The following is a 22,269-nucleotide window of genomic DNA, read 5'->3' as shown; positions in this document are numbered from 1 at the left end:
CTTCACTACTACCCTCCTTAAATTTGTCCGTACAGACTATTACTCCCGTAATGCCTACAAAATTCAAACTAAGTCCCCTGTTGCCCTGAGGGCCGAGCACACAGACTTTTGCTGATGCTGACTGTCAGTTCCAAGATGCTGAGCCTTACAATGCCCGCATCTTCTGGGGATCTCACTCTAAAACACTGCAGCTGGGGACTACCATGGAGAAAAGAGACTGAATCATGGAGGGAAAACAAAGGTAGCAACAACAAAGTAATGCAAAGTTGATTTAGACCAGCATCACTAAGACATTTTTACAAGCATTTCACTACTTTGCCTTTTAAAAAAGGACTTCTACCTTTGCATTTGGCAAGATACTGAAATATACTGATAAATATTTATAATTTTGTTTTTATTTAAGTAAACATAAGTAAATTTTATGCTTTATGCCATGTCTGTTCTGATGCTTCTGAATATACAGTAGAAACGTAAAACAGAAAGATAACCTGAAAAGAGATACAAAAATGTCAGACTAGGATACGATGAAAAAGGAAAACAAAAGGGTCTATCCTTAAAAGATAACAGCAATTTTAATATTGTCTTAAAAATGATACTAGCGTTACATGTGTTAAATGTTAATTGCCAGAAGAACTTATCAAATGTTTATGCATCTAAGATATAGAAATTATAACAGATTTATTCAACATTTTCCTTCGGGGCTGCTTCTGATGAATGTTTGAATGCAGGTGGCTTATTAATTAAAGACAAGTGGAACTTCTGTGCTACTGTTAAAATAAAGCACATCAGTTTTGTCCTCAGTTAATATAAATTGGTCCATAAGCCTCATTCTTCATCCTTTAGCATCAATGTATGTGTATAGTACTAGTGATATCACTGGGCTTATAACCAGCAAGAACTTATGCTAACAGAGAAGAAAATCAGGACCGTTAAATTCAGTGTACTTTTCATGCCATATAACAACCAGGGTTTGAGCATATTTCTTTCAGGCATAGAGCAAGTGGTGAAATGTTCATAAATGTGACAAGTGAGCATCACTTATCATGAAGCTTGATCCAAAATCCATCAAAAGAGATGGAAAGACTCTCTTGATCTCAAGGTCTGTTGGATTTCTCCCCTTGCATACTATGGCATGGTGCTCCCTTCTAGGTCTTTGGGCAGAAGCTTATGAGACCTCTCAGACACCAGGCAATACAGTGAGGGCTGGCTTTTCTAGGAAGGGAAAGGTCAATGATCCCAACTTTTTTTTTAATTAAAATTTTAATAGTGGTTGCACACTAGTCTTTAATCAATTAGTCTGGGATCTCTAAAGGAGATTCTTCTTTCTCTGGCTATGGAAGACCTGACTGCATTATCTCCTTTGCCTGACAGAGGTGAATCCAGAGAGTGTCCTAAGTATCAGGCTTCACTAGAAAGGAATAGAGGATGGTGAAGGCAAGAAAAGTCCTAATGACTTGATTGGTTAGCATTACATTTTTTTGAGGGGAAAAAAAGTCCTACAATTTTCACCTTCCTAATAAGCCTAAACATGAGACACATTAGTCACTTTCTGCATATATTTGCTCAGTGTCCTATACAGCTCCCAGCTGGTATTATACCACCTGAGAGCAGTCTACTGCAGGTAGCTGGGGTGCCCACTGGCAGATGGGGGAGCATCACTTGAACTCCCCACCCTGAATAAGGCTGCCAGTGGATATGAACGTCCTTCAACTGCACTCTTCTCAAATGTCCTAAAAAGTAGGCAAGGGGTATTCGAGCAGTTTTTTTCCTTTTCAGGCTGGTCTATTTTGCAGTAAGTATTTAGAAAGACAGAAACTGTGTAGGAGCCTGATTGCCAAGAAACTCCCATGGTGGGCAGTCAAGTGACAGGTTGTCCCAACATGGTGACAGGTCATCTGGGTTTGGCTCCTGCTTGCGTGGGTATTTCATTATTTGTACACAGCAGCCTAATAGGAACAGGACTGACTGAGAACCTTTTCTTTTCTGACATTCTCCTGCCTGCCCCTCCACCTTACAAAATCCATGGATTAAAGCACTCTCTGAGACACTGAGAAATGTGGGCTTCAAAACCGCTTTGCAGGGGTTAAAGCTGACCCAGCATCTCGCATACTGTGATACTGAGTGCTCTTGCCCCTGAGTTACTGATCAAAACAGGAGCTACTGCCACCAAGATGTTTTGGGTTTACAGTTCAGTGAAAAGAAAAGGAGGACAATTACACATGGTTCAACATGAACACAGTTTGTTCCCCATTTTACCAGCCATCAATTAGACATGCAGCCCTAATTTTGAACATTAGCAAACACCTCTATTTTTAGAGTATCCTTATTCAAGAACACTGAGTCCACAGAAGATAACAAAGACATTTAGAAGCAAGAAAATAGGAGAAATATTTATCCAGTGCCACCTTTGATATTGCTTTATACAGTGTGCTAGAAGCTTTAAGTATTACAAAAGTTTGCTTGTTTGAAGTGCTGTGTTAATATTAACTTAGTAAAACTAGTCATGATTTATAACTAGCTAAACAGCAGCAGAATACTTCTATAGAAAAAACCCACATAAACTCACTAGTTGCTGGATAAACTTACTGCCTCTTTGGTGTTCCACACAGGCCAATGCTAAGAGGATAAACCCTACAGTCAGCGTAGAAGAAGGTAAAATCCACATATTTGCTCTGACCTTTGACACCTCACTACTACCAGCTGCTAAACTACCTAAGAAAAAATTGCCAAGAAGAAAAAGGCTGTGGTGTCAACATAAGAAGGACTTTTGGAATAACGGAGGAAACAGGTAGTGGGCAGAATGATGTAAAGACTGTTCTTTGCTACTGTAGGAAAAACAAAGCAAGGCCCCCAGGGTAGGTTCTCCTCCAAAAGCCAGGTAATCCCTCCCAGGAGTACACTAAGGTCTGTCAAACATCCACCTGGATGGATGGTCTTGTTGAAGAATGCTCCTGACCTTTTCCCTCAGCCAGTCAGAACTCCCCTTCCAGACCAAATATATTTACTAGCAGCTATGTTTACCTTGTTCCTGCAATTCAGCCAAAATTGCCCTGTCCACAGAGTGTTCAGAAATGGATACGGCTACTGATGTGGCTGGGCTCTGCTCCTGCACTCAGAGCCACGGATGGGGACTGGGTAGCTGGCAGGCAGCTAATGGCAGAACTTGGAGCCACTTCTGGTAGAAAGTGTCTTTACTGAAGAGAGAAGTTTGCCTTATTTATTTATTTATGTATTTTGATTTGATGTGCAAAAATGCCTCTAAGCACTCTGACAGTAATTAAATTTACAATCCCCATAGGATTATTCTGTGAATGATGCCAATGTAGGTATTGACAAGGTGCCCGTAAAACCATACTGTTCCAGCACACAAAATGAACATATGTGTCATGCTGAAGGAGTAGTACTGTTGTTGGTGTACGCTCACCTCCCACATGAAATGCCATCATACCTGTTAAATGACACTTGAAAATGTGTTAGCACTTAACCAGAAATATTTTCAAAATAACACTCGAACATAAGAACCCTTAACTGCCGGAAACTTTCCCCTAATTTCCTGCTAACATTTACTTGCTGAAGAAGCTCACTTCCCAAACAGATTGCACACAAAAAAATAGGAGACCCGCTGGCTGAGCTGAATGCCCAGACTATGAATGCTCTTTAATATGATCTTGACATTTTTCATTCTGACCCTACTTAACACAATGCTCTTCAATTCTGCTTCCTGAAAATATGTTTTATTGAAAAGAGAGAGAGAAACAAAAAGTGCAAAAACCTCTTGCAAATATCTATAGGTCACCCACGCTGTGTTAAAGACAAACTGCTGAGAACATTAATGTTGTACAGGCAAGCACTTAAGAAAATGCTTGAACTGAAGTTTCCTGTGGAGAAAGTGGTGTATGACAGTGGAACTGAAGACAGTCGTAGAGCAAACGAGGGGTGTGTGATAATCCCCTGTACCAGGATCATACAGGCAACCTAATCATGTCATTTTGTATCTTTCTGTGCTTGAAGCTTTCAACTACAGTATTCTTCTCAGTTGTTTGTTTTTCTTGCTCTGCTTTTTTTTTTTAAGCAAATGGAAATGCGCTAGTTGTTTCACAGTGACACCAGCAGGACCACAGCCACTACAGAGTCACCAGACAAGACAGGAACAAACATGATTTCTCGAAACCTCATCTCCAGATCCACTTTAGCTGCAGCTTCTGGTCAAGCTGCGATTTGGCCCTGCAACAGGACCGCAGGAGAGCTGAAGGTGAACCAGAATCTCAGTTCAAGTATTTCACAAGCAAGCACTGGAATTAAATTGTGCTGGGTCTGGCTGGGATGGAGTTGGCTTTCTTCATAGCAGCTCATGTGGTGCTGTGGTTTGAATTTGTGACTAAAACAGTGTTGGTAACACACCAGTCTTTTAGCTATTGCGGAACAGTGCTTGCACAGCATCAAGTCTTTCTCTGCTCCTCGCTCTGCCCCCCAGGGAGCAGGCTGGCAGTGGGCAGGGTGCTGGGAGGGGACCCAGCTGGGACAGCTGACTCAAATTATCCAAAGGGATATCCCACACCATATAACATCACACTCAGCAATAAAACTTGGAAAGACCAGTTTTCAAATGGCTACTTTCCAAACTAGCCATTGCTTGGAGAGTGGCTGGGCTTCACGGGAATGATTGCCTTTTCATCACTTTTTTTTTTCTCTCTCTTTCCTTCACTTATTAAGCTGTATATTTATCTCAACCCAGCAGTTTTCTCACTTTTGCTCTTCCGATTGTCTCCCTGATCCCACTGAGGGGAGGGAGTGAGCAAGCAGCTGGGTGGGGGCTTATTTGCTAGCCAGGTTCATCCCATCACAGATCCTAAGCTTGATTTCCCTGTTGTTGGCAGCAGTTAGTGTGTACCACTGCTGGATACAAGGAGGTCATTCATCATGTGCACCACAACAACGACAGCACCAAGAAAAATGACACTGTTGGTGCTGTAAAGCCAGCAGGGAGAATCCACCTTGCTGGCTTTTACTCAAACAAGTTGCTGAATCTGATCAGGACAATTTTCCAGCCAGTATAGAAAAACAAAACAGCCCTGTGCTACCTGAATCTAGGAGTTTGAGTAACCAGCAAATACGTGGTAGAATAGATGGTAGTCACCAGCTAAGGAAAATATTTCTCCTCTCTTCCAGCCTGTAACTTTGATTCAAGGTTTAAATGTCAGTGCTTGCCACATTGGCTTTTGTCTGCCACAGGCTAGTCCTACGATAGACATGTCTTCATATTCTTCTGTGCTTAGAAATGATTTTGAGTGGACCTGACATTTTCTTGACCACAGACTGTGATGAGTGACGACAGTATATATGTCATGTTCTAACTTGCAGTTTGACAGCAGTAAAAAAATTCAAGAACTGTTGTGCTTCAAAATGCAAGAAGTCCTGAGCCATGATACAAATTCTTAGTCACACCATTACCCTAGGATATGAGTTTCCACAAGGATTAGAAGGTGATTTAATTTGTTTGTTTCCAATAAAGTTATTAAAGCTTCTGATTTACTTGAAATAGCTCATCATTTGGTCTGTATTTGTTTTGCAATTTACTTTAAATTCTAAAATAGTTAACTAAAGGGTTCTGTGAAGAGGTCCCATAGCCAAGAGCAGTGGCCTATGGTGACAATTCAACAACAGAGTGTTTGTGATATCTACACCACCACAAGCATGTAGCAGGCATCACTCTCAGATTGCGTCCTATCTGATGACCTCATGATATAGGCATTGATACAAACTGTAACCAACATTGCTAATTACTGATGTAGCAACAAAAATGAAGTAACTGTAGAAGTTTACTGAAGCTGTGCAGAATTCTGAATGATCTAAAAATACACTACTAGCCCTGCCTTCTTCTTTGTAAGAGTGTTATAGTCTGTCATTTGCTGAAGTTGGGTAGATTTTTTTATTAGTATTAATATGCATAAAAATCAGCCCCCTTTTAATATGCAGAAAAAATAGCCAAGAAGTAGCCACCTTCTGAAGGTCTGGGGCAATTTGAATATGATTTAATGGCAAGTGTGAAAAACAAATGAGTGTCATAACTAGTCCCCAGAGATTTCCAAATGCCATAGGCAGACAGAGAGTTATTGATTGTTGCTTAACATGCCTGTAGAAAATAATGGGGTAACAGCATCTGTGCTGTAGCAAATAAAGTTATTCCATCTGTTGTGCCAGCACCAATATTTGGACAAGTCCAGAGCTGAAGCCTCATTATTTGTAATGCCAGCTCCACTGTAACCAGAAGGGATAGGAAGCAGGGTCACGAGCCCTTGTGCTTTTGCTGTCTCGCACCAAAATCGTGAAGCGGTTCGAGGAAGAAAAGGCAAATCAATAAGTAATTATTTTACAGCCCTCACCACTCTTCGCCCATGTCAACTAATTGAACTAATAAATAATTCATGGTTTTCTTGCTACCTCGCTGGAGACGGGCGGCAGTTTCTTCAAATGTGTCATCACTGTTGATAAAGAGGTGACAGGGATGATCTTTCCCGTCTCCTTTTGGTCACAAGTGGCCTCGTGAGTTTGACAGTGGTAGCTCAGGGTCTCTCTGCGAAGCTGAGCAGGGCTGGTGGGGGACGCGGGAGGCCCGGGGTGCCCCGGCTGCCCAATAATAGGGCGTCGCTTGTCTTCAGTCTCCTCCCAACAACACAAGTGGGCCAGGAGGCACATGTACATGGTCCCCACTCCTGTGTATCTCCAATGGAACGCACATGAGAGACACCAGCTGGGCAGTGCCAGGGCACTGCAGGGGCTGGGGGCAACCTGGGGAGTGCCAGGGCCGCCCCGGGGCAGCAGGGCAGGCCCTGTCAGCCCATTCCATCCTATCCCACCCCAGCCAGGAGCAGGGCAGCCAGGGGACACCGGGGCAGCCCCAGCCCCAGGCATCGGGCACCTCCCTGGGGAGGGGCCGAGGCTGGGATGGGATGTCAGCCCACCGGTGGGGGTCAGGATCAGGCCCAGTGAGGGTAAACAGGGTCAGACATGCCCAGGATGGTCAGGCTCAGTTCTGGCCACATCATCCCCATCACCACGGGGCCAGGGGCCACCGCCAGGTGCACCGGCCCTGAGCCTGGCAGCCAGCACCTGGAGCAGGGGATGCGCTCAGGGCCCTGACAGGAGGGAACACTAAAACTCTCATGAGATGAGTTTGTGAGAGCTGGAGAAAGCAAGCAAGCTGTCAGGACACAGCCCCTTCCACAGGTCTCCATGCACCACAACAAGAGTACACAATTCATTAGGCAACATACAGCTTAAAATAACCTGGTGGGATTTCTACAGCCTTAGTTGATACTTATTAACAGATTATTTTGAGGCTAACTAGAAGCTCCACCATTTTATTTTATTTCTGTTTTTTTTAAATATGACACTGTGTGCTCCATGGTTGCTTTTCCTTTGCCCACCAGCAAAGGGGGCCATTTTGGATGACTGGGCAGCCTGATGCAGTCTGATTTGACTTCTTCCTTGGTTTCTTTGATGGGAGGGTATTTCTCACCAGCTTTCAAAAAAACTGCATGCATCATCTTCCACATCCAAGTCTTCATGAGTGAACTTTTGGACATACCAATACTACAAGCTTTAAAATACATATGAGGGAGCAGAAAGGTAAGTTAGAAGAGTGGGTAGTACTGTACTTTTTGATCGTGGAGTGCCATGTTATATCGTGAACATCAACATGAAGTTCAGACTCCGAACAGAGGCATCTAATGGAGTGATTTCCAGAGGATGTTTCCCAGAAATCTCTTTTGAGACCTTATAAATGCTTACCTCTTTCACGGACTTCAGTCTTTTTGACTCATATTTTTCACAGGTATCTGCTTTACACTGATAATTTTTCCTAAATTCAGTGAATATGTTTTGGGCGTTTATGCGAATAATCTCATGGAAAAGTTATTGTTTTGAAATAACATTTCAGGTTAAAAGAAATCTCACACTGAGAAACTAAAGAGCCCTGGCTTGGAGCTGAAATTTTGTCCTTATATCAGAGATGTTTCTCTCATGCATTTACAAATTCTGAGGAATCTTTATTCAGATGTGCCCAGTAAATACTTGTTAGTATTTGGTACCTAAATTCTCTAAAGATGTTGTGGCACCAGGTACCTCCAGCTCAGGCTATAGAGGCTGACCACAGGTTTTCCTGTAGTTGGTTTTCTGGACTGTCAGGGACCAATGTGTTGTCACTCTCGGAGACAGCTTCCTCCTCTGAATCACCATAGATTCATCTACTGGTGTTTGGATGAGGAGAGCACTCTCGCAGCAAATCCCCTGTTTGCCCACACTTACCATGCTTTGCTTGATTTTGTGGAGTGGTCTCACAGTGCATGGATCGCACTCCTGCAAGGTGAAATTATTAAGGGGAGATGTGGTTCTAATGTAAAGGAGGGTCCTGCCCGTGAAAGGTTGTCTGAGGTGAAATCCCTTGAAATGCTTATGGGGCAGACACTGGGTCCTGAACACGTACCATTTCACTCCAAAGATCTGCTCCCATGAGGCCACAGTATTCGCTAATGCAGACATAGCCTCTCTGTAGTGTAAAGGAGTAGAAATTTCCTTCCTGAGATGCACAGGACAAGGGCCAGACCAGGGGAAATGAAGGTGTAAGGGACCTGTTTGGATATAGAAGGGGGGGGGGGCGTAGGTGCTATGGAGTTATTTAGGCCTACAGACAGTGAGTCTCAAACTGGGATGAGGAAGCCATGGCAAGAGAAACTGGAGCCAACTGCACATGGAAGTAGGAATGGAACAAATAGCTGGGAGGCGAAAAGCAGAACAACGGGTGACAGCATCCAAACCATAATTCAATAAATAGGTCTTGGGTGAAACCCACAGAAGTTTTGCTGTTGACTTTACCCTAGAACTCCAAACTGCTTTAGGCCCATCAGCATCAGCAGGGTGTAATTTTAGGGCTGTTACAAATGCATTTGAACCTTCAAATAAAAAATTGCCTCTGGCCCCCCCTAACACCTCACTTACTGCTCTCTTCTCATGCTGTGCTTGTGCCTGTAGCTGTAAGCTAAGCATGGACAGCCACTTAGCAGGAATAAGCTGTCATTGAACTACTGGCTTAAGTAGCAGTTGCTTAGGTTTATACCTGCCTGAGATCCTACTCTTGGAATTTGGCAATTAGATGAAGAAAGAGCTAATTCTGAAATCTTTTCTATTTTTAAATGAAAATGCCTTTGTAGTCTAAATCTAAGTATGTATTATTAAGCCCATTACCAGCTGTAGTTTACTAGCAAGGCAATAGGACACATGAAAAGGAAGAACAGGATGCAATTCAGGTAAATCAGAAATCACTTCATGCTTGGTAATATTCAGGACTTTTACCTCCTGCAGTAGTATGTAATAGCAAGTTGGTTAATCGGCAGAGGAAATGCACAGGATCTCTATAAATTATTCAATTCAGAAGTGACAGGAAAAGATTATTAATGAGTGACACTATGATATAATGCCCTCATGGTGAGGCCACCTGTAGTTTAATGAATTAACATTGTTACAAGGATCTTTGCTTAAGACTTATACATTTAATTTGATTGTGTTAAACACGCCACTTATTTATCTTTACTAATGGGATTTCTATTTTTAGATATTCGTCTCAACATGAGCAATGAGACAATATAATCAAAAGTGGCTTCCATGATATATACTCTCTACGAGAAGATTGCAGTGGTTCTCTGTGCATTATCTCCATTCTCTAATTTTTCGTCTGGTCTTGCTGCATCTACAAGCATAAGCCATGACAGAGTCAGCATCTAAAGAGCAGGAGATTATAGATACTAATTAGGTGATGCAGGAGGCTCAGTCCTATCAAGCAGTTTTTACTTTAACTTCAGATAATATTTTTTACTACAGCCAGTGAAATGTCATATTTAAATCTGAACCCGGCTCTGTGCACAGCTACATCTCTCTTCTACCTACAGTTCATCCCGTGCTTGTAGTCACACAGCAATATTGTCCCTTTCATTTCGCTGGTCTAATTTCTCCCTGGTCTGTTCCTTCCACTAAGACAGTTCTGTCCCTCCTTCAAGAAGATTACAGTACAACTGCATACAGAAGCCAAGGTGGGAGGGGACCTCTGGAGATCACCTGGTCCAACTGCCCTTTGAAAGCAAGGCCTTAGATTAGATTATCAAGGGCTCTGCCAAGCCAAGGCTTGAGTGCCTCACTTGTAGTGAGGGAGATGCCACCACTTCTCTGGGCAGCCTCTTCCAATGTTTAACTGTTCTTATGGTGAAATTTTTTTTTCTTATATCCAGACAGAATTTCCCCTGAAATAACTTGTGTCCATTGTGTTTTGTCCTGTCACCATGCATACCTTTTTCCAGTTTACATGGCACCAGATTATCAGGTACTGTAAATCAGCACAGTTCTGCTAATTCTAACCATCTGCACAGGCAATTCACTAGCATTAGATATCTATGCTTTCTCTACTCTGATATGACATCAGAATAAGCTTCCTTGGGAGTCTCAACATGAGAGGCTGCAATCAAGGACCAGGGGCTATGAAGACAGATATCAAACTGCCTGCCTAACCAACCTGAGCATCTCTGCATATGATGTATAGCAAGGGCACTTGGCCTAGAGTCTTTGGGTTAGAGCCAGTGTGCTGGTTTTAGCTGGGATAGAGTTAATTTTCTTCACAGTAGCTAGTATGGGGCTATGTTTTGGATTTGTGCTGAAAACAGTGTTGATAACACAGGGATGTTTTCGTTACTGCTGAGCAGTGTTTACACAGCGTCAAGGGCTTTTCTGCTTCTCACCCCCCCCCACCAGTGAGGAGGCTGGGGGGGCACAAGGGGTTGGGAGGGGACACAGCTGGGACAGCTGACCCCAACGGACCACAGGGATATTCCAGACCATATGACGTCATGCTCAGCATATACAGCTGGGGGGAGAAGGAGGAAGGGGGGACCTTTGGAGTGATGGTGTCTGTCTTCCCAAGTTACCATCAGGTGTGATGGAGCCCTGCTTTCCTGGAGATGGCTGAACACCTGCCTGCCGATTGGAAGTGGTGAAAGAATTCCTTGTTTTCCTTTGTTTGCATGTGCAGCTTTTGCTTTACCTATTAAACTGTCTTTATCTCAACCCACAAGTTTTTCTCACTTTTACCCTTCTGATTTTCTCCCCCATCCCACTGTGAGGGAGGTGAGGGAGCGGCTGTGTGGTGCTTAGTTGCCAGCTGGGGTTAAACCACAACAGCCAGCCAGTTTGAAGACTAATCTGTCTTCTGCAAAAGACCCAGAAATGTTGGCAGAGGCAGGTTGGGTGCCAGAGAAGTTGTTCTAGCAGTCTTTTACCCACTGCCTCCTTTTCCTAAAGTACTGCAGCCCCTTACTGTTACATCCAATCTCATGACCTGTTGCACATACATGCTCTTGTCAATTTGTTCATGTGACAGAGCATGTTGGATAACACAGCAGAGAAACTGCCACTGCATAGAGCCCACAAGACCTTCCCCACAGCAACTCTGTTCAAGGCCAGCACATATTTCACACAGCGCCTGTTTTCTCCTAAGCTTCCCCTAGCCTATGTGACTGTTTAAATACGTTTCCTGCTTTGGGTTTGGGGGTTTGGAGGGAGGGTTGGGGAGGGTGTTCTTGATTGTTTGAATAGTTAAAGCTTGGGTTAGGAATAAATGCCTTTTTGATTATCGATCAAATTCCAGCCAAACACAGCAAAACAAGTAGAAAGGTCTTTTAGCACAGGAAAAGAAGGAGGATTTTTCCACACGCAGAGAATACAGAGAATGAATCAGGAGGCAAAGGAGCTGTCAGAGCAGTGAATGGCCACACTGTCAGTAGTGCCTCAAATGTTGTGTTCGAACTGCAGAAGAAGAAAAATGGAAATCAAGAAATGAAAAGGCTAGAAAAACTCATTTTGGAGATACACCCATAAGTAGTACTGTCCTTCCACACCCTCCCACCCTAGACAAAGTAATTACATGTGAAGTGTAATAAAGAACTGGATATAAATTGCTGTTTTATTGAAGAAATGTGGCATGGATCTGATTCCCTTCGCTCTAGAGATGTGGAAACAACTGAGTTCAACCTAGGCAATAGGAAGAGCAAACACGTAAAACTATAATTAAGGCTAGTTGGAGAAAATTCAATTTGAATTAAACCTAGATAGCATGACTGAACATGACTGCTACATATCAGTGCCAAGCACACCATGAAAATCAACTTTTAAAAAATGTGGCATATACCGACAAAGAGAAAACACGACACTTAGGAAGCAATAAATTCTCATTTACATGAAATTGTAGGCTGCAATCTTAGGTCTCTCCAGACTTTTTGGCACCATTTACTCTTTTAAAATTTCAAAAATGTGAGTTCCCACTGTCTGCCACATCCTCCTGAAGTGGGAGGTGGAACTGAGGTCACAGCATCAGTTGGGGCCACTCCTCATTTGTGGGCTTCCTGGGGATGCAGGGAAACACTGGCCAGAGGCTGGCTAAGTAACCCGTGTTCTGATTTCCTCTACCCTTACTTCCTCCACGTGGCCATCATCCCAAAAGTTGAGGCTTCCCCTTCTTTTCCTTGGCTCTAACGCTTTATGCACTTCACTTGCTGCCATCTCGCAAATCCTTTCTTATAACCTGGTACAAGACCTTACTGAAAATGTGGAGCCAATCAAGTCTAAATGAAGACTCACACCCAAACTGGAGAGAGTATCAACCTGGAAAAGACCTATTTAAACTAGAAATTATGAAAAAAAAAATCAAAAACAGTCTCTTCCACAACTCCACAGCAGAAAACATTAACGTAGACCACTTTTGAAGACCAGGTTTGTTGCAATTAGAGTCAAATAAGTTCAAAAGATATTGCACTATCTTCAGTATGGAAAATTCTGTAAAAACTGCTAAAAAAAATCAGGAAAACTCCTAGCACAGTTGAATCATTTACTCAAAAATCCCTTCATTAGGAAAAGAAAAGTTAGCTATGAAAGTTTTTATCACTTTCTCTGCTGACCTAAAACCACAAAAATGACCTTATCCTTACAAAATTGACTGTTGCCATAACTGCCCTATTCTGAAAAAGAGCTAAAGGTCAGGTTACCTTTCAGAATCTACAACTTGAAGGAAAACTGAAAGACACTACATTACAAATGCAGCTTAAGGTTTATACACCTACATAAAACATTGAAATGCTCTCCTGTCGAAATACCCAAATATTTTGATTCATTTGTCTTATTTCCTGAATTATATTGAAGAATTCCTTTATTTTCCTTTCCAAGAAGCAGAAGGATAGCAGGATCCTGAGGTAGAGAAAATGTTTTAATATAAAAGTAAAAGCAACATTTTATTCCACATATGAGAAGAAAATGATCCACTCATGGGCGAGCAAGTGCCTTTGGTGGGTGTCCTGATAATTTCCTCAGTGCTATTACCTTGTCTGTAGTATAAGACCATAACAAAAATTAAACTTGGAAGCTGTATCTTAAACATGTTTTAGAATAGTTACATTCTTGCAAATAATTAACAAAGTTCCCACTACACTAATTAGATATTCAAATTCACCTAGTGGCTTTGTTGACACCTCCTACACATCCCCTGATACAGCTGTGGATAAGATGCAGGATCCATCCAGTTATTTTAGGAACATCTTCATACAGAGAACTGTTGCAAAACCTCACTAATGATGCAGAAACATACAATAGGAAATTATGCAGTCTGATGGTTGGTTTTGCACTCCTTTTGCATATAAAACCAAAAATCGTCATGCAGCAGAATTCAGATTTTATGCACTGCTTTATACACACACAGGGCATAAAATAATTACATGCCCTTATAACGTACTGTCATTTATGTCAATAACAACAAAATGTATCTGAAGCAAGTTTATATCGTTTGAGAAAGCAGATTCTATGAATTTGCTCTGATCGTTACTGAATCCAAAAGGAGCAGCAGGTGCATTTTAGAGGCAGAAATTTGCTCCTCGGATGTTTTAAAGGGGGCAGTGGGCACACACTGGTGGTTGGGAAAGGAGCTGTAGAGCTACAAGCAGCCCCAGTGACAGCAGCAGTGCCCTGCTCCGGGCACTGGCCATCAGGCTCAGGACAGCTCAGCGCTGGCGCAGCTGAGGGCATCCCCCATCCCCGTGCCCATAGGAGGACACGGCCAGAACCAAACCTGGCCATCCTGGGCCGTGTCTGACCCTGGTTCCCCTCACCGGGCCTGAGGCCGGGCTGACATCCTGTCCCGGCCTCAACCCGTCCCCAGGGATGTGCCTGATGCCCAGGGCTGCTCCAGTGCCCCCCGGCTGCCCAGCTCCTGGCTGTGGCGGGGGGACCCTGGCTGGTTCCCCACTGCTTGGCCCCACACAGTCATTCTAACTTTGACCCCACAGCAGGGCGTGCAATGGCATTTTAGGCTCAGGTTGCATGGAAAAACACACAGGTTCAAGGCAAACGAACATCAGGCCCTGCGTGAAAGATTCACCTCATCTGATTTTAAGGGCAGAATCCGGCTGCCTGAGTGTGAGCACCTGGTGCCACAATGAGGTCCCTTAGGCTCTGCCACCACCCGGCCTCCAGCGCTGCTCCAGCAAGGCACAGGTTTCCCACCGCTCCTGCAGTCTATCCTCCAGCCTTGCCACGAGGTGGGGCATCTCTGAACGCCTATGCTGGGGAAACTGAACTGAGCCCTGACTGTCTATATGGTAAAAGTGAAATTCCTCTTCTATTTAAGACACCCAAATTTAGCTATGACAGATGTTGCCATGGGAGACAAGTGTCTAAGCTCCCAGCACTGTCAGTGGAGCTCTAATCAATACAGTCAAGGGAGGTAAAGAGCTGCCCGGCCAGAAGTTGTTTACTTTTTGGTGGGCTAAATCACTACCTTGAGTGTCAGGGAGCAGCAAGAGTGGGTCTGCTTTGGAAGGGGAGCTGGGACCTGAGGGTGGCAGCAGGGCAGGCAGGGTGGTGGTCTCACAGACACTGGGCACTTTCCTGGAGCATCTGGGCAAGAAGAGCTGAGCAGACGTGGCAATGGGAACCAGCGTTAGCCAAGAGCCCTGTGATCCCCCAGCGAGTCTGTAGTGGCAAGGCAGACCTGAGGCCAGGCCAGAAAGGCAAGTCAGGGAGCCAGGGTCAGGCTCAGGGAGCTGCAAGACCAGGCAGGGACACCCCCCCTTGCACTGCAGCTCTCTTAGAGACCGAGGGAAAGATCTCCCAAGTGAAGGAGGAGCAGAACCCCGCTGAGGCTCCTCAAGGCCAGACAGCTGCACCACATCTAAGCTGGTCTTGAGACTAGGCTCCCAAACCGCCAGGATTCAGGGGGATTTGCACAGGTGCCTGACAGCAAGCTTAATTGCCTGCACTGAATAGGGGTTTGATTCCTCTGCCCGAGGACAGGCATCTTGTGCCTTTGGGATGTCCCAGTGTACCCCTCCTGACCTCCAGCTGCTGCTTCAAAAGGGCTGGTGTCTCCTGTAGGTCCTATGGCATATCTGCCAGCTCTAAGTGCATTAGATTCTCTGAGGGATTTCAAGGGGCTATATACAGGAGCTTAGACACCAGTCCACACCACGGAGGGTCCTACTTGTAGACACCTAGTTGTAATCTGCAGCTAAATCCCACTCCACGTGTCCTGCCAGCAGCACTGAGAGAGAAGCAGCTCCAGAGGAAGTTCAGCTCATTTTAGGTAAGTTGGACAAATCTCTCTTTAGAGGTGCCTTCCTCTTTTTGTGTAGAGGAACCTAGGTGATTGATTAGATAAGATAGCTGTCCAATAACCAGCTAAAGTTGAATGAGATATGTCCCACTCTTTGTTTTTAAAGATGTGGCTGTGCAAGTGATACTGACTGAAGACTACAGCCCATGATCCTAATGCAAGTTCCTAGTGCAAGGACTCACTAACACTGAGGGCAGCTACACTGCATGCACACCTACACTGTAAAATTCTGCACCTGGGTCTTCTCAGAAGTACCCCAGCCCTGGCAACATTAACTTCTAGCTCCTTGTCTCCTGTCTGCATCCTCTCAGGATCTACAAACTGAAAGCTCTCTGTTTTGTCTGCAGCACTTGAATCACAGAAGAGGCAAAGCTGTGTGTGCCCTAATACATCAAGGAGCACACAAAAAAAGCAAGGAGGGGCAATTTCCTCATTTTAATCCAGTAACTTAGTTGAAGCAATACTCAGTGTCAGCAGGTGAGCGACCAGGGTTCAGTGACCTGCTCTCAGCCCCACATACCACTTCTCCAGAGCCCTTTCCAAAGGCAGAGAGAAGAAACTGTAGACAGAAAGAATATATGAGAGCATCTAATCAGATGTGTAAAGCACTCATCTGAGAGAGGAGAAATCAGCACTTCAGTTTCTGCATCAGCTATTATTTATTTCATCAAATGGCTGCCTGATATAAACCACAAACATTAATTGGCACAGAGGGTTGTGGTATCAAAGTTCTTTGTTCTTTTTCTTATACCCCAAGTAACTATGGATTCCAGTGAAAAATGAGTAAAAATTACATAATTCATTTGCCTCTTTATACATCAACTCATCAAAAGCCTATTGAAATACTTCTTCCTGCTCCCTGCATCACACACCCCCACTAACCAGGCCTGGAAGTTTGTTAAGGTAATTAATACAGCAACACAGTCTTTCGGCATGGAGTGATATAAAGGTGGAGAGAGTAATGAGGACAGAGCCAGGCTCTTTCCAGTGATGCCCAGTGACATGACCAGAGGCAATGGGCACAAACTGAAACACAGGAGGTTCTCTCTGAACATCAGGAAATACTTTTTCCCTGTGAGGGTGATGGAGCACTGGCACAGGTTGCCCTGGGAGGCTGTGGAGTCTCCATCCTTGGAGATACTCAAAAGCCATCTGGACATGGTCCTGGGCTATGAGATCTGGGCACCCCTGTTTGAGCAGAGGGTTTGGGCCAGGTGCCCTCCAGAGGTCCCCTCCCACCTCAGCCGCTCTGTGAGCCTGTGCTTATTTCACTCACTGAGTCTGGTGGAGCGCCGGTTGCTTTGTGTCAGTACGGTTATCTAAGTGCTTCAAGGCTGTCTCGCAAGCTGTGACCAGCAGCACTCAGGCACCAAAGTTTGGAGCCTGCTGAAAACCCCCGCAGAAGAGAGAACCTTGTAAAAAGAAAATAGATTACTCAGGCACATGACACATTCTGCTTTGCCCCAGGGAAAACTACTGGAAAAGGTCACTGATTCAATTTATTTTTGATCCACTTTAAACTTTGTATAAAAGGACATGATTTGGTGAGCTCATTTACACTGGGCTGAACAGCACAGTTAATATGCCTTGGGTGCTAATCATTTCAATTAACAAAAACTAATAATTTTGACTGAAAAATGTAAGCAGACTCATATTCTTCCTCACAGCCAAATGCACAGGGTCTCTATTAATTTCCGTCAATCCATAAAGTGCAGTTAGGATTGTCTCCTCTCTTTGAGGCCAAATTCAATATTTGGCTGCAACCCACCCTCTTACAAAGTCTCACCTGTCACTCAGTGGGAAATCCACAGTCCTGGTAGTTGTTTCAGGACATAGTTCGTCCTTCCAACAAAGGGCATCCTGTTTTTCTTTGTTAGCTGGTCTTCCTTTCCTCAAAAACAACAATAAAAGCCTTACATAATTAAAACTGTAGCTCTTTTTTAAGGTGTTTTTAAAGACAGTCTGAAGGAATGCGTTAACAGCAATGCACACAGCAACCTAAGTATAAAATTGTGCACAGATTCTCCCTTAAACAGTAGAAATGGTGAGAAACGAATTGTGCTATGAAAACTGACTGTGCATCAGAAGCAAATTAAAGCAATCATTCTGAGAGCAAAAACATAATTTTTTTCTGGAAAATTAGAAATATAATCAGTAGCATAAGTATTAGAAACAGTTAATAGCAGAACTCCGTCTAAAAGGTTTGCAGCCTTATTTTTCTGTAGCTCCCTATAGCTTGGTAGCTGGACCAAAATATTTCTAAGTTTAGACCCATGAAGATGCAGACTAAATATAGGATATAAAACAACACTTTATGAAAACAAAAATCCAAAATTTTCAGCTGTGGGTGTCTTTGGTAAGAGGATCACTCTTAGGTGACTGGATGTAGATCTTACTCATTTCAGTGGGAGTTGTGGGACCAGGCATTTCTGAGCTCAAGGACACTTTTATACAGCTGTGTCAATGTACATGAAGGAGTTTTGAACCTGCTCTTCATTTTCCCAGACCATTTCTTTTCAGCTTCTTTCTTCTCTCTGCTTCCCTGTCTAAACCTTTTCTTCTCCCACTCTCATTTAACAAAGACCTCACTCTATTGAATCCCACACATCGCCAGTCTGGAAACTGGCTCTCCTTGCTATACCATCAAACTTCCTAACTTTGATGAGACCAGGAGGAATGATATTCCCCTCTAGTAACAGTAGGAAATACCACAAGATGTTGCTCAGTGAAGTATTGGCTTTTTTCATTTCATGTCATCTTTCAGTAACATATGGAATGTAAATTCACAAGTTGTAATGACAAAACAGGAGGGAACAAGCACTGCAGACACAGACTTCTTCAAAAAGTTGAGTAAGTTTTCATACTGCTCTGCCCTCACAAGCCCCCCAGGAGAGAAAGGGCTAGCCTAGCTATTACCGGGTATGGTCTGCACATCTTTGAAGATATTCCCTTTCTCCAGCTGCAGCAGTTAAGAACGTCCTGCAGAATTTAAATGTCATTACTGGGGACAGTCTGCTTAAAGTTATCTAGTAAAGAGAAGACACTCCTCTTCAGTATTTGCATAAAGAACAAAACTCCGATAAAATTAATTGGGATCAGTTTACCGTCATGGCCAAAGTCAACCTTAAGTGCAGGAAGTAACAGTAATCACAGAATAAACATCAGGCAACAATATTGTTTCTAGCTCAAATCAAGAAAGTTCATTTCAAAGTTGGAGCAGTTCCTCTTTTCCATCTAAACTCTAACACTTCTTCCGTGAAACTTGACCCACTGGAAGCAGAATAAGAGCTATCCTCCTTCAAGAAAACAACATATGACTACTCTTTCCTCCTATCTATGACTAATCCCAATTAGAATTTACTCTTTTTATAAATATTCAGGCATCATTTGACGCACTGTTGAAGGAAGATAAATCTGAAACCATTTCTGGATGAGGAAGAATCACAAAGATCATTCACAGGAGGCAAATGCACTCATCTGTGAGAAATGGGAAGTGAAAGCTCTACAAGGATGGAGCACTCTCAAACTATCTGAAGCCCTTGATGGATCTTTTCCCACCCTCTGTGATTAATAGAATGCATAAGCTATTCAGTCTCCAAGCATTTTGCTTGAGGAAGCTTTGATTTGAAAAATGAGACAAGTGCTTCCAATGCTGTCATTGATAGGAAATTAGGTGATAAAAGAGAGCACACTTAAGCAGCTCTTACATATTCATAATTAGAGCTGTCAAACTGCTATACTATCCTCTCTCTCTCCTTGCATTTACCCAAACGTTCTGTCAGGAGTAATGAAAACAGCAAAGCCAGGGGCATGTGACAGTACTAAAGTGCTTCAGAAGTAATCACAGGAGAACAAACTGGGGTGGTGGGGTTTTTTGGTCCAGACCACAGTACAGATATAATTATCAAGTCAGATGTATCTAATAGTTAATTTTCTATGCTGTGAGGTTTTGACTTCCTTTTCTTTTAATGAATGGTACCATCAGAGGTTTCTCCTTCTGCTACTTCCCCTCTGTTTGGTGCAGTAACAGAGCATTTGACTTAACAACTTTTGACTGTTTTCCTAGAAATACATTTCAGGATGATTTTTCTCATGACTCTGAAAAAAAGGAGAAAATTCTTTAATGCAAAATTATAATAATAAGCAAAAAAAAGGTAATTTATTTAAATATTATGAAAAGAACAGATATTTATATAGATCTTTTGTTTCCAAAGCCCCATACTGACAGAAGGGGCTCTCAAACCAGGATATCCCAAATGTGAAAGTAGGTATACTCAAAAAATGAGGGATTCATATTGTTATGAACTTCATTAACTTTTGTTCTAGTACTCTATTAGTTTAGAAGAACTCCAACTCAGCTCTGCTTTTTTTTATCAGTCTTGTGCACAGTGTGGCAAGAAACTGCAGAACATCACCGGCAGCCGTGAGATGTGCTTGAACAGGCAGTTGCACAAGCAAAGCAGCATTTCAGGTTGCTCCTGACTGGACCAAATCTCTGCCACAAACATTTTCAGAAGAGCAGTATCTGCTCAGGGTGCAAATTCTCACCATTTAGTTCATCACTACAAAAACATCTTCTGTGAGCACAGCTGCTCCTACAGAAGACAATCTTTGCTTCATTTATGTTTTTCCACACACCTTCTAAAGGTATGAGTTCCTCCTGTGCTGTAAGGTCATGCAAGCAAGCTATAGCTGCAGGAGCTCCAGTGCAGCCGAGGCCTTAACCTGATGTAAAGCATGGTGCAGTGACTTCCAGCTGCCTTCAGCGCCCATTAGGTTGGCCCTTAAGGACCAGCAAGGGCAGATTACAATTTGTCACCTAGCATGTATAACTACTGCTGGGACCATTTCTAAATTGGAACAGAGTTATAAGGTTGACTTGAAACCCACCTGAGAGGTAGAGAGCATAACAAGGCAGTAATTGGTACACAGTAATGTTGGCCTCTGCTCTTGGTACAGGAAATGAAGACAAATGGCTTTTGCAATTGATACTTCAGGAGGAGGTATGCATGAAGAATGGAATTACTTCCAAAGACTTTTGCATAGGTCCATATCCCTACGCTAAAGAAACGAGACTAGCTTGTAAAAATTCAAGGGATTGGCATCTCAGTTTCATATATCTTCTGAGAGGTATCACACGATTAGGGCTAGGGAAAAATAACTGATTCACAAATCATATTGATCATATGGAAATTGATTTTATAACAGTAAGGAATGGAAAAATCCCACACACATGCAATTCTTCAGAAAGGGAACAGAGTCCAGGACAGACTGTCCGGGTGGTGGATGCTGAATGTCCCAGCGTGTCCAGCGACGACAGCGCCTGAATGTCAGACTGGCTCACAGCTGCACATCCCAGACATGTGCAATAGAAGATCTGGCAGACTAAAAGAAAGCAGCCCCCGCTGGGGAACCAAGTCCCTTGATCTTTATCCCTAAATGTGTGCACCCAGATCATGTCAGAAACTGGGCAGATAGAAAGGGGGTTTACAATGAAAGATAGGGCATGCTGAATGCATAGCCTATGTTCATCCATACCTGCAAACAGGTTGATTGAATGTGCATGCAGGTTTTGTTATAATGTACAAGAAATTTACTGTTTAACCAGACAAGTATAATATAATTTTCCCACGTATTTGTGACAGTCCACTTCTGCAAAGGTTTTGTGCTCAATCCACCATCCCAAAAGGCTTTCTTTAGAGTCAGAGAGAGGCAGGAACCACCATGTTTTCCCTTCAGACTGGCCTGACTGGCACCACTTTCCTACCCTCCTGTAGGAAAAAACAACCATTTTGACTTGCGAAACTGTAAAGGGCTCTGAGGAGGACTGGACTTCACGGCTTGTTAGGCTGGATCACTATGATAGTCTTTCTGGGACAAGCAAGACACTATTCCTCATTCCCTTGTGCAAGTGGTGGGTGGATACTGAAACATTTCTGCTGTCACTTTTTGATTTTATATTATGTGGCTTCATGTTGAGCCTTAGTTTGCTGCTTTTTATAGCTCAAGTTAAGCAATACAGTTGAACAAATGTTACTAGCCCCCTCCCCCCCCCAAAAAAAACCCTGCTGTGAATATTGATTTGCATTTTTGAACAAATTCACTGGGATTACACTCCTAGTTCATCTCCGACAAGTAATCCGGTGAATTCTCTAATGAGAATCAACTGCAACTGTAAGCAGGGAGCTCTGTGCTTTGAGCGTGGGGCAGGCTCAGGTCTACCGGGGAGAAGTGAAGGGGCTTTGGCCAACCACCTTAATACTGGTCACCCCTTCTCACATAACAGGACCCAGCTTTGGCTATGAGGAGAATGACACAATCTGGCTTCCCCCTTCACGCAGGTCAGGACACTACTTGTCCTCACACTTCAGCAGCACAACAGCGCTCAGGGAGGCCACACTGAATTTCTGCCTCAAAGGTTGCAAGAGGAGGACGCAAAAGATATCGCAGACCCTTTTGGTTTTTCTCATTCCCTTCATGGCTGGATCCACAGAGTTGACTTACACATGTTTTGGGACTCACTCCTGAATTTCAGTAGCGTGAGCAGGAGCAGAGTGCAGCTTGGTGTTAAC

The sequence above is a fragment of the Haliaeetus leucocephalus genome, unplaced genomic scaffold, assembly GCF_000737465.1.
Source record: "Haliaeetus leucocephalus isolate CR32 unplaced genomic scaffold, Haliaeetus_leucocephalus-4.0 Scaffold506, whole genome shotgun sequence".
Classification (NCBI taxonomy): Eukaryota; Metazoa; Chordata; class Aves; order Accipitriformes; family Accipitridae; genus Haliaeetus; species Haliaeetus leucocephalus.
This window is presented reverse-complemented; position numbering follows the sequence as displayed.